Genomic DNA, 10,144 nt, shown 5'->3' on the forward strand with positions numbered 1-10,144 from the left:
GAAAGAATAAATAAATAGGTAAATAAATGTGATCATACGAAAATAAATAAATGACTTGATAAAATAAATGATTCATTTTTAACAAAAAAATCATTTTTTTTTATTTCCCCCCCTTAATTTATTATTTTTACATTTTTCATTTATTTTTATATTTATATATTATTTTTACATTTATTTTTAGATTTATTTATGTATATATGTATTAATTTATTTTTAGATATATTTATTCCCACGTATTTATTTTTAGATTTATTTATTGATTCATTTATTTTTACTTTTCCGTGTGTAACATGGAAATGAGGAAGGCGGTCCTTCTGTAGCTTCAGTGCATCATTGGTTAAGAGCTCACGCCCAGACTCATCAGGCCAGTTAAACGATAGAGATCGGAGTTTTCAAAGAAAATGGCACCAGCTGGAGAGTTGCAGGTTATTTTTCGCCTAATGTTATTCGATTTGTGCCGAAATATTTAAACTATATTCCAGAAATAAAAACATGAAGCTAAAGCTACTTATGTGATCCCCAGCATCAAAATCATCGAGTCTGGAACCGTCGACTTCAGACGCTAGAGTGATGACGCCTAGGTTAGAAGATTGTTGATAGCTAGCTATAACTTTAGCAAAATGAGAAATAACATTAATGCCGTTAATGTTTTAAATTCGGAGCACGGAGAAAACTTCATACGACGATCAGATGGTCTCATATCGACATTGTTAACATGCGTAGATATATGAAGAAGAGCCAGAGGAAACCATGGGACTGTCAGAAGTTGGAGCAGCATGTAGAGGGTGTAGTTGAAAATGACTGGAATTATTTTAAATTCAGCTTTGTAAAAAAAAGTGATAACTTTGTGATTTTAGAAAAATGTATCATTTAATATAAGTTTCATAAAATCAGTTGTAAGAGTTGTTTGTTGTTATCAGGAAGCTAGAGAACTTTTACTGACCTTCATGCAATATTTCACCATTTAATTCTCATATGCAATAAACCAAGATGGAATTAATTTGCAAATTTGACATGACTTACTCCATTTAAATCAGAAGACTTCATTCCTTTAAGTTTTAAGGGGAATCTACAGAGCTTACATTATATGGTTTTATAAGAAATTACTGACTGCTAACATCTGGCCACATTGTAAAGATTAAAAAATTCACAAAAGATAACATCTGATCATATTACAAAGGTTTATAGAAATAACTTTACAGATAAGTAACATCTGGTCACATTGTAAAGGTTTATAAAAATGACTACATACACTATTTACACTGATTAGTTAAATCAAAACCACAGCACAGATGTGGACTGCACCTACAAATCAAAACTTATTCATCCTCTACATCAGAAATCATGTTGCTTAGAAGGTTACACAGGATCAATTCTCTACATTTTATCAATTTTAGAGGTGAGGATAATTGGAACTGTTGTAAGAAAGGATTTTTAAGTTTTTCAGTCATATGACCACTTAGGGATGCGTATAGTGTCGGTGGTGTCTTCTTCAGAGAGTCTCTCTTGGTGAATGCTGGAATGACGAGTTTCACCTTCCTTTCATAGAGGAGATCAGTAATGATGAAGCCTCTGTCTGCCGTTACTTCATCACCTGGACGAAGGGATTCCAGGAACCCTGAATTTGCAGTTATGAATTTACCACAACAACAGGTTTTGAAACACCAAACCTTTCAGCAAGATCACCCTGCAATAAATTAAGACACAGCTTCATCAGTCATCAGGAGCTGATCCCAACTGTGTAGCTGGAAGCTGTTGGTGTATGTGTTGGTAAGATGTTCGGCGACTGAATGAAACGCATCCGATGTCAACCCTGTGTGCTGACAAAGATGATTGTTTCTCAGAGTTGTGTACAATGGCGCTGGCTCAACGCATTGTGTTCTCATCTCAGATGTAGGTGGCTTCAGACTGAGATGTGATTTTGAAGTGTAGTTGTGTTCAGAGACAGATGGATCCTCCTGTTGTGTTTCTGCATCACAGTTCAGGGCATGTGGATGTGATCATCTTCACAGTTGATCACTGATGCTCATCGATGCATCTGTGGAAGAATATACAACCATAAAAATGTTTACATTAGTAATAGTACATCATGAGAATATATGATGGCACTCATACTTGAACAGAAAAGTGTGAGAGACGCATTAAAAATGAGTTTATACACAATCTCTAACTCTAGTGTTAATACTTAAGTCAATATCAATATGAGAGATGTAGCTAGATTGCCTGCCATCATATGCAATCTCTGTAACTTACAGGAATAATGTAAGCTACTGTAAGACTAATGTACTATAATACTACAGTAAATAAGTACCATTGTACTATCGTAAATATTAAATATATTGAGGGCAATGGTAATAGTGCAAGATTCATTGTGTTTTGTGAATAATACTGATTTCAAATTCATAGAAGGGGCTTCACAAATCTAGCATTAGGTTAACAAGCACATGGCTAGCTAAGTTAGCTTACCTGAATCTGACAACCTGTTCAGCAGCCGCCGTGACTTCTTTACTGGAGCATCATAGCCGAGACATTTCTCAGGTAAGGGTGTTCGTCAGTCAGCTTCCCGTCCATGAAATGCTACGAAAACACATACGGGCGCTTGGGTGGGCACTTCAAGTTTAGCGCCTTCAGCCAGTGCCTCAGGTGCTCTCGTCTTAAGGTGGAGGGTGTAAATCATAAAGTGCAGCGCAACACTCCGACCGCTTAATCTAATATACCGTTACAGCTACAGGATTACCAGGATTACGGCTAGCGACTAGCATTAGTTCCCTCTCAGCCAGAAGTAAGATAACTAAACGAACGCAATGGTGTAACCCTTGTTGTCGCGAACATAAAGTGATACACCCGCAAGAGCTGTCACTACAAAGCCAGAGTAATCGAGCGAGAGCTTCAATCAATGATGAACCAATGGTAAGCAAGCCCTATGAGCAAGACCAACCCACCTAATTATCATACAAGACAAAGAAATGTAAAAATAAATACGAAAATAAATTTAAAAAGTTGAAATAAATAAATGTTACAATAAATAAATCTGGAAAAAATATATATATTGGAATAAATAAATATAAAAATAAATGAATGCATAAAATAAGTAAATATAAAATAAATGGAAAAATAAATAAAATAATAAATATAATTAGAAATAATTAAATCATAAATGCAGAAAAATAATAAATTAAGGGGGAAAATGAATTTTATTAAAAGTTAATCATATTTATTGGTTTATTCATTTATTTATTTTCCTATTATCACATTTATTTACCTATTTATCTATTTATTAATTTATATATTTATTTATTCTTTCATTTATTTATTCATTTTTAATATCTGCAGGTTTAGTCCTCCATAGTTAGCCGGCTGAGGGATGTAGATGTAGCAACTGTGTCCAAAATGTGACCATCCAGAGGGGCAGCTTTGGCGGACTGCATCCAGTACATAAACATTAGGGTTCTTGTAATATTCACACCAAAGAATCTTTTTATTTTTTATTTATGTAGCTTATTTTATGTTCCCTTTCAGTCGGTCACGTTCGACGTACGTCAGTAGTGACCGACGAATTGGGATATCGCTAGAGAGCCCCTATCAGCTTCGAGAGAACTAAAACAAGCCAATGGAATTGGCGTGCGATATTTGCATAATGCGCACCTCCCCTAACAGGTGGATATAAAAAGGGGGGCAGATGCAATCGCACTCTGTCTTTCGCTTCGGAGCCTACCTGGTGTCCTGCGGCTGTTTGAACTTCAAGCCTCTGAAGAAGTTTCGGCGCTTGTGTTGGTGTGACGACGCCTGCAGCGAGGTCGCGAGTTGGAGTGAGCCGGGTGGAAACATCCACTGTTTTCCCAGCGTTCCGCTGTAATTCCACTGGTTGGTCTGCGATTTGGTCTGGTTCCTCCTGTGTTTTTCTAAACACGTCGTGACGCTCCCTGTGTGTCTCGACACAAAAGAGCTGAAGTTTCCCCTTCTAAAAGAGCTTCACAGACAGACACTGCGTCTTTTTCAAGATGTCATTCTGTCTGTGCGTTTCTGGAGGCGGTCGTTTCCTATCCTCTCTGACGGCCACGATCACTTTCTCTCATGTCTGCTTAGCGTGCTGAGACTGTGTTTGTGGGTGGTCACATTTTCTTATGGAAATATGTCCACGTCGGCGCGTTGTTTGCTCGCCTTTCTCGTAAGGGCTTGAGCGCTCAGCGCGCCGTGTGCCGTCGAATTGCCGGCTGACAGCGCGCGTTGCCACGGCAACCCTGCGCGCTGTCTGGCGCTCTAGATGCACGGTCGAGACTCGGCTGCCTTTAATGAGGTGGAGTCCCCTCACTTATTCCCCGATCTAGTTATTTTTCTGAATCAGAAAAGTGCTACTTTGGTTAATAAGCCTGGGTGACCAGAGGATCACAGTGGGGCAATCCCCGCCGACTCATTCTCCGTGGGCCCCCCACTCCTCTAGTGCATCGCAAACATGTTGTGACTATGTTCGTGGGTGGATTATGTTTAGATACATGGCCACGTCGGTGCCCAGGGTGCCGTGTGTCGTCCAGTTGGGCGGCCACGTTCACTGTCCAACATGGCTGGTAGCTTCTGCATGTGTTGCTGGTCCTCCTTAAAATAAATATGGAGGACCTAACATCTTAGTCAGGGCTCCAGCAGAGGATCAGATGTCGACTGCTACATTGGAGAGAGTATTGTTGGGCTCTGAACATGAAGATGAGGCTGAGCGTCCCACGGTTGTGGCGTGCTCATGCCGAATCGGATTCAGACTTGGCAACCATGCTTTCCCGGGCCCCTGGGGGTGTCGTGCGACGCGTACTCGCCTTGCCCCGCCCCCTGGCTTAGCCCGGATGTGCATGAAAAAACTTGGCAGTATGTGGCCTTTTTTGGCGTTAATATGGAACGCCAAGAGGGTCATAATCTGCACTACAAGTTTTTTCTCTCTCACTACCCCCTAGGGTGGGGTGGCAGTGTTACGGGCACACCACCTCTGCCCTGCATGAGTCTTGGCCCCTGGCAAGTCTGCAGTAGGTCAAAGCACTCATTGCATGTGGGTAGTTCTGAGTCGGGGTTGAGCTACGCAGGATGCAAATCAAAGCGCAGGCCCCTGGCCAGACAATGTCCACCATGGTGGTCCAGAAACACCCCTGGCGAGTCTTGCTGGGATGTGCCGTCGTCAAAGTGTGCTTTCTCGATGCGCTCATCTCACAAACTGGCCTTGAACCCAGCCCGCTCAACCCGCAGTCACCTGACTAGCGGGAGACGGTCCTGGAGATATGGCGACCTGGAGCTGACGTAAACGGTTCTTTCTCCCCGGAGGAGGGCCGGGTGGAGAATTGGTCTGTTCCGCCGCTGGCTCTCCGGAGTCCAGCGGTACCCACTAAGAACTGTTTACCGATCCTCTACGTCCCAAGAGTGTGGCTGGCGATGTGCAGCGCCCCGCGTTGCTACTCCCAGCCCCCTCTCACCTCGCCAGCAGGTGTCAGTGTGTTGGTGCAGGCCGCGCCCTGTGTGCCGTCTCCCATACGCACTGCTACCTCGCAGAGTCTGATCACACTCTGGGCCGCTACCACACCGCCCGAGTCGGGTCCCCGTACTCTGGTTCGCTGCCCCACCCCCGGTACGTCTGTGGTGCGTTTGGTTCTGCTGGCTCGGTGTCTGGAGGCCTGGTTAGTGCCCCCAGCCCGTTCCGCTGGCTCATGCGTACTATCAGACTCGGCTATGCGATTCATTTCGCCCGGTGTCCTCCGGCGTCCAGGGGTGTCCACTTCACTTAGGTGTCGTTGGACATTGCACCTGTTCTCCGAGTGGAGATTGCTGTCCTCCTGGCGAGGGATACAATCGAGCCGGTCCCTCCAGCCGATTTGAAGTCAGGTTCAGCCCTACTTCATTGTACCCTAAAGGGCGGTGGGCTATGGCCAATCCTGGATCTGCGCGTCTTGAACCGGTACCTTCAGGCTGCCGTTTAAGGTGCTCATGCAGAAGCGCATTTTCGAGTGCGTCCGTCCCGGGGTTTGGTTTGCAGCATTCGACCTGAAGGATGCATACTTTCATGTCTCGATTCTGCGCTCGGGTCGAGCATGTCAGTACAAACTCCTACCCTTCGGGCTGGCCCTGTCGCTCCACGCCTTACACGGTTGCGGAGGTGGCCATTGTTCCCCTCAAGGAACAGGGCGTTCGCATTCTCGACTGCCTCGACGACTGGTTGTTCCTGGCCAGCTCGCGAAGCAGTTGTGCGTACACAGGGAGATGGTTTAGCTCACCTCAGCCTGTTGGGTCTTTGGGTCAGCTGGGACAAGAGCAAACTTGCCCCCGGGCAGAGGATCTCTTTTCTCAGTCTCGAGCTAGACTCGGTCGCCTGGATTGTGCGCCTCTCTGAGGAGCGCGTCCAGTCGGTGTTGAACTTCCTGAGTTCGCTCAAGCGCAGGATGGCGGCCCCACTGAAAGACTTCAGAGGCTCCTGGGGCATGTGGAATCTGCAGCCGCGTTTCGCCGATCAGGTTGCTCCATATGAGGCCGCTTCAACACCGGCTCCGCGACTGGGTCCCGAGATGGCCATGGCAGCGCAGCACGCTCAGTGTCCTCGTGACACGGAGCTGCCGCCCTACCCTCATCCGGTGGTCGGACCCTTTGTTCCTGCGGGCGGGAGTACCCCTTGGACGCTGTGGTCCACACAGATGCCTCTACCACCGGATGGGGGGCCATGTACAACGGGCATGCGGTTCGGGTCTTGGACGGGGCCTCGACTGCATTGGCATATCAATTGCCTCGAGTTGCTAGCAGTATGTCTTGCACTGGGCCGCTTCAAGGAGCTGCTGTCAGACAAGCATGTACTGGTCCGCTCGGACAAGCACGGCGGCCGTTGCGTACATCAACCATCAGGCTGGTCTACGCTCCCGTCGCATATCGCAACTCGCCTGCCATCTCTTGCTATGGAGTCAGAAGCATCTGAGGTCGCTTCAGGCCACTCATGTCCCAGGTGTGCTTAACCGTGCAGCCTACGAGCTCTTACGGCAGCCTCCACTTGCGGGCAAGTGGCGGCTCCATCCCCAGGCGGTCCAGCTGATCTGGCACTACTTCGGCGAGGCCCAGGTAGTCCTGTTGCCTCCCCAGGAACTGCCCTCGGCCAGTGGTTTTCCCTGACCGGCGAGTCGCTCGGCACAGATACCCTGGCACTCAGCTGGCCTCGGGGCCTACGCAATATGCGTTTTCCCCCAGTGAGCCTTCTCGCGCAGCTCCTGTGCTAGGTCAGGGAGGATGAGGAGCAGGTCTTGTTAGTGGCTCCATATTGGTCACTCGGACCCGGGTTTCGGTCCTAATGCTCCTCACGACAGCCCTTCCTTGGCCGATTCCTCTGAGGAAGGACCTCCTGACTCAGAGATGGGGCTTCCTATGGCACCCGCGTCCCGACCTGTGGAACCTCCACGTGTGGTCCCTGGACGGGATGCGGAGGTTCTGGGTGATCTCCCGCAGGCGGTCGTAGACACCATCACTTCCGCTAGAGCTCCTTCACGAGGAGCCTCTATGCGTTGAAGTCGAACCTATTCGTTGAATGGTGCTCCTCTCGCAAGACGAGAGGACCCCCGATCATGCTCGGTCAGATCTGTGCTTTCCTTCCTGCAAGAGGGCTTGGAGCGAAGGCTGTCTCCCTCCACCCTCAAGGTGTATGTTGCCGCTTCGCTGCACATCTCCATGCAGTTGATGGCAAGCCCTGGGGAAACAAGGTCTGATCATCAGGTTCCTGAGGGGGGCGAGGGAACTGATTCCTCCTTGCCCACCCTCCTTACCCTCTAGGGATCTCACCTTAGTTCTTAGCTAACTTCGGCGTCATCCTTTGAGCCTTTGCAATTAATCGAGTTAAAAGTACTGTCTCTTAGACCGTCCTCCTGGTTGCATTGGCCTCATGTTAAGAGGGTAGGGGACCTGCACGCATTTTCGGTCGGCGAATCGTGCCTGGAATTTGGGCCTGGGGATTCTCACGTCTTCCTGAGACCCCGGCCTGGATATGTGCCCAAGGTTCCTACCACTCCCTTCAGAGATCAGGTAGTGAACCTGCAAGCGCTGCCTTCGGAGGAGGCAGACCCAGCCCTAGCTTCGCTCTTTCCAGTTCGCGCCCTGCGTGTTTACGTGGATAGAACTTGAAGCTTAGGACCTCAGATCAGCTCTTTGTCTGTTACGGAGACCAGCAGAAGGGAAAGGCTGTCTCCAAGCAGAGGATGGCCCACTGGTTAGTGGATGCCATCGCCCTGGCTTATGTTCCCAGGGCGTGCCTTGCCCGTTCGGGTTGAGAGCCCACTCCACCTGAGTGGCCTCTTCCTGGGCGCTGGCTCATGGCGCCTCGCTGACAGATTGTAGAGCTGTGGGCTGGGCGACACCCAACACGTTTGCTAGGGTTTTTAGCTTACGTGTAAGCTGGTTCTTCCCGTGTACTCGCTTCCACCAGCCGGTAGACGCTCGTGTCGGCTTGCAATGCCACTCCCGCCCCCTGGGCAGGATATGTGCATCTGTTGACTCCAGTCGTGTTCCCCGTTCGGTGAACCCTGTCGAGTTCCTCCACCTCCACCTTCGGCTCGGGCATTGCGGAGTGTCTGATGCCAGACCAACATCCATCTTCGATGTTGTCTGTTGGTTGGGTTCCATATGTTGCAATCCCTCTACGTGAGTGATTCCATATGTGTATTGTCCACGGTTACTCCCTACGGTGAGCCCGTGTCTTTCCCTTAGCAGAGCTTCTGCTTTCTCCTGTCAGATGAGTCTCCCCCTACTCAGGTGGAGTCATCCCAGGGACTCATATGCGTTCTGCCCTGCGGGCCAGTCCATATGTTTTCCATGTAAATTCCTTCCCCTCTGGGTAGGTAGTGGTTCCGCAGCGTTCCTTACGGGTTCGCTTCCCCAGTGTAGTCTAGTTTACTTAGTGGGTATATCGGAACAGCAGTAGACTTCCCGGCGTAAGCTCGCCCCCTTCTCCGTCCCCTTGGTGCGACGGGCGGCTAGAGCCTGCGCTGGGCACTGGAAGGGGTTTCGTAACTGTGGCGTTTTAGTTGGGATCCCAATTCGTCGGTCACTACTGACGTACGTCGAACGTGACCGACTGAAAGGGAACGTCTCGGTTACGTATGTAACCCTCGTTCCCTGAAGGAGGGAACGGAGACGTACGTCCCGTCGCCACAGTTTCTGTACCCTCGCTGCAGTGCGGACACCGGTTGTCTCCTCAGCGAAAAACAGAGTGCGATTGCATCTGCCCCCCTTTTTATATCCACCTGTTAGGGGAGGTGCGCATTATGCAAATATCGCACGCCAATTCCATTGGCTTGTTTTAGTTCTCTCGAAGCTGATAGGGGCTCTCTAGCGATATCCCAATTCGTCGGTCACTACTGACGTACGTCTCCGTTCCCTCCTTCAGGGAACGAGGGTTACATACGTAACCGAGACGTTTGTGTTATTATGTGCTGTGTACTTTAGACACTGTAATTAATTAATTAATTATGCAAATATTAGTCAATGGAATATTGTATTATTTTTTGGGGGGGTTTTTTTTTATTTTTTTTTTTATTTTTTGGTTACCTGCTGCATTCCCCATGGAGAAGATGACGAAAAGAAGCAGAAAACTTCTCAGCATTGCCATGATGAACCTGAAATGAATAAGCAGGAAAAGTTAGATGTCTGCATGCACACATATGCTGGACACTGGGGATTCTCCAATGCAAACCACAAAAATACTTTATGTAGAAAATGTTTTCAGTAGGTCTCAGTTGCAAAAACTCACCTTGGTTTTCAAGCTGTTGTCTTCAGAATCAAGAATGATCAAGCCGACACAGAGCCAGTGAAATACCATAACATTCTCAGATTTATTGAAGGAAGATGGGTCATATTTATACCCATATGATCAGGCATTAAAGTCCAGGATGTCCTGGGCATCCAATCATACTCAAAGATCAAACCTTACCATATATGGCATATTAAGAATTATAGTAACAAGAGAGATCAAATGTTCAAATGTATGTGTGTGTCTTGAGTTTCTTGTTTGCATGCAAGTGTGCCAGTGTTCAAGGTCTAGTTTTTGTTTTGTCTATGGAGAAAACAAAATGAGTAAAATTTTTGCACTTTTTTGTGCACTTATTTTTAAAAGCAAATTTCACATATGGATTAACTAAGTTAAGTA

The 10,144-nt window shown here is 47.4% G+C and overlaps 1 long non-coding RNA gene across 1 annotated transcript; it reads right to left on the minus strand.

The window, feature by feature from the left end:
- Positions 1-3,347: 3,347 nt before the first annotated feature.
- On the minus strand, positions 3,348-9,835 carry LOC137004303 (uncharacterized). Its single transcript, XR_010892119.1, has 3 exons — positions 9,749-9,835; positions 9,547-9,614; positions 3,348-3,422 (listed from the first exon to the last, which is right to left on the minus strand). It is a non-coding gene; the product is annotated as an uncharacterized lncRNA (long non-coding RNA).
- Between the last annotated feature and the right edge of the window lie 309 nt (positions 9,836-10,144).

The sequence above is a fragment of the Chanodichthys erythropterus genome, chromosome 17 (assembly GCF_024489055.1).
Source record: "Chanodichthys erythropterus isolate Z2021 chromosome 17, ASM2448905v1, whole genome shotgun sequence".
In the NCBI taxonomy this organism is placed as follows: domain Eukaryota; kingdom Metazoa; phylum Chordata; class Actinopteri; order Cypriniformes; family Xenocyprididae; genus Chanodichthys; species Chanodichthys erythropterus.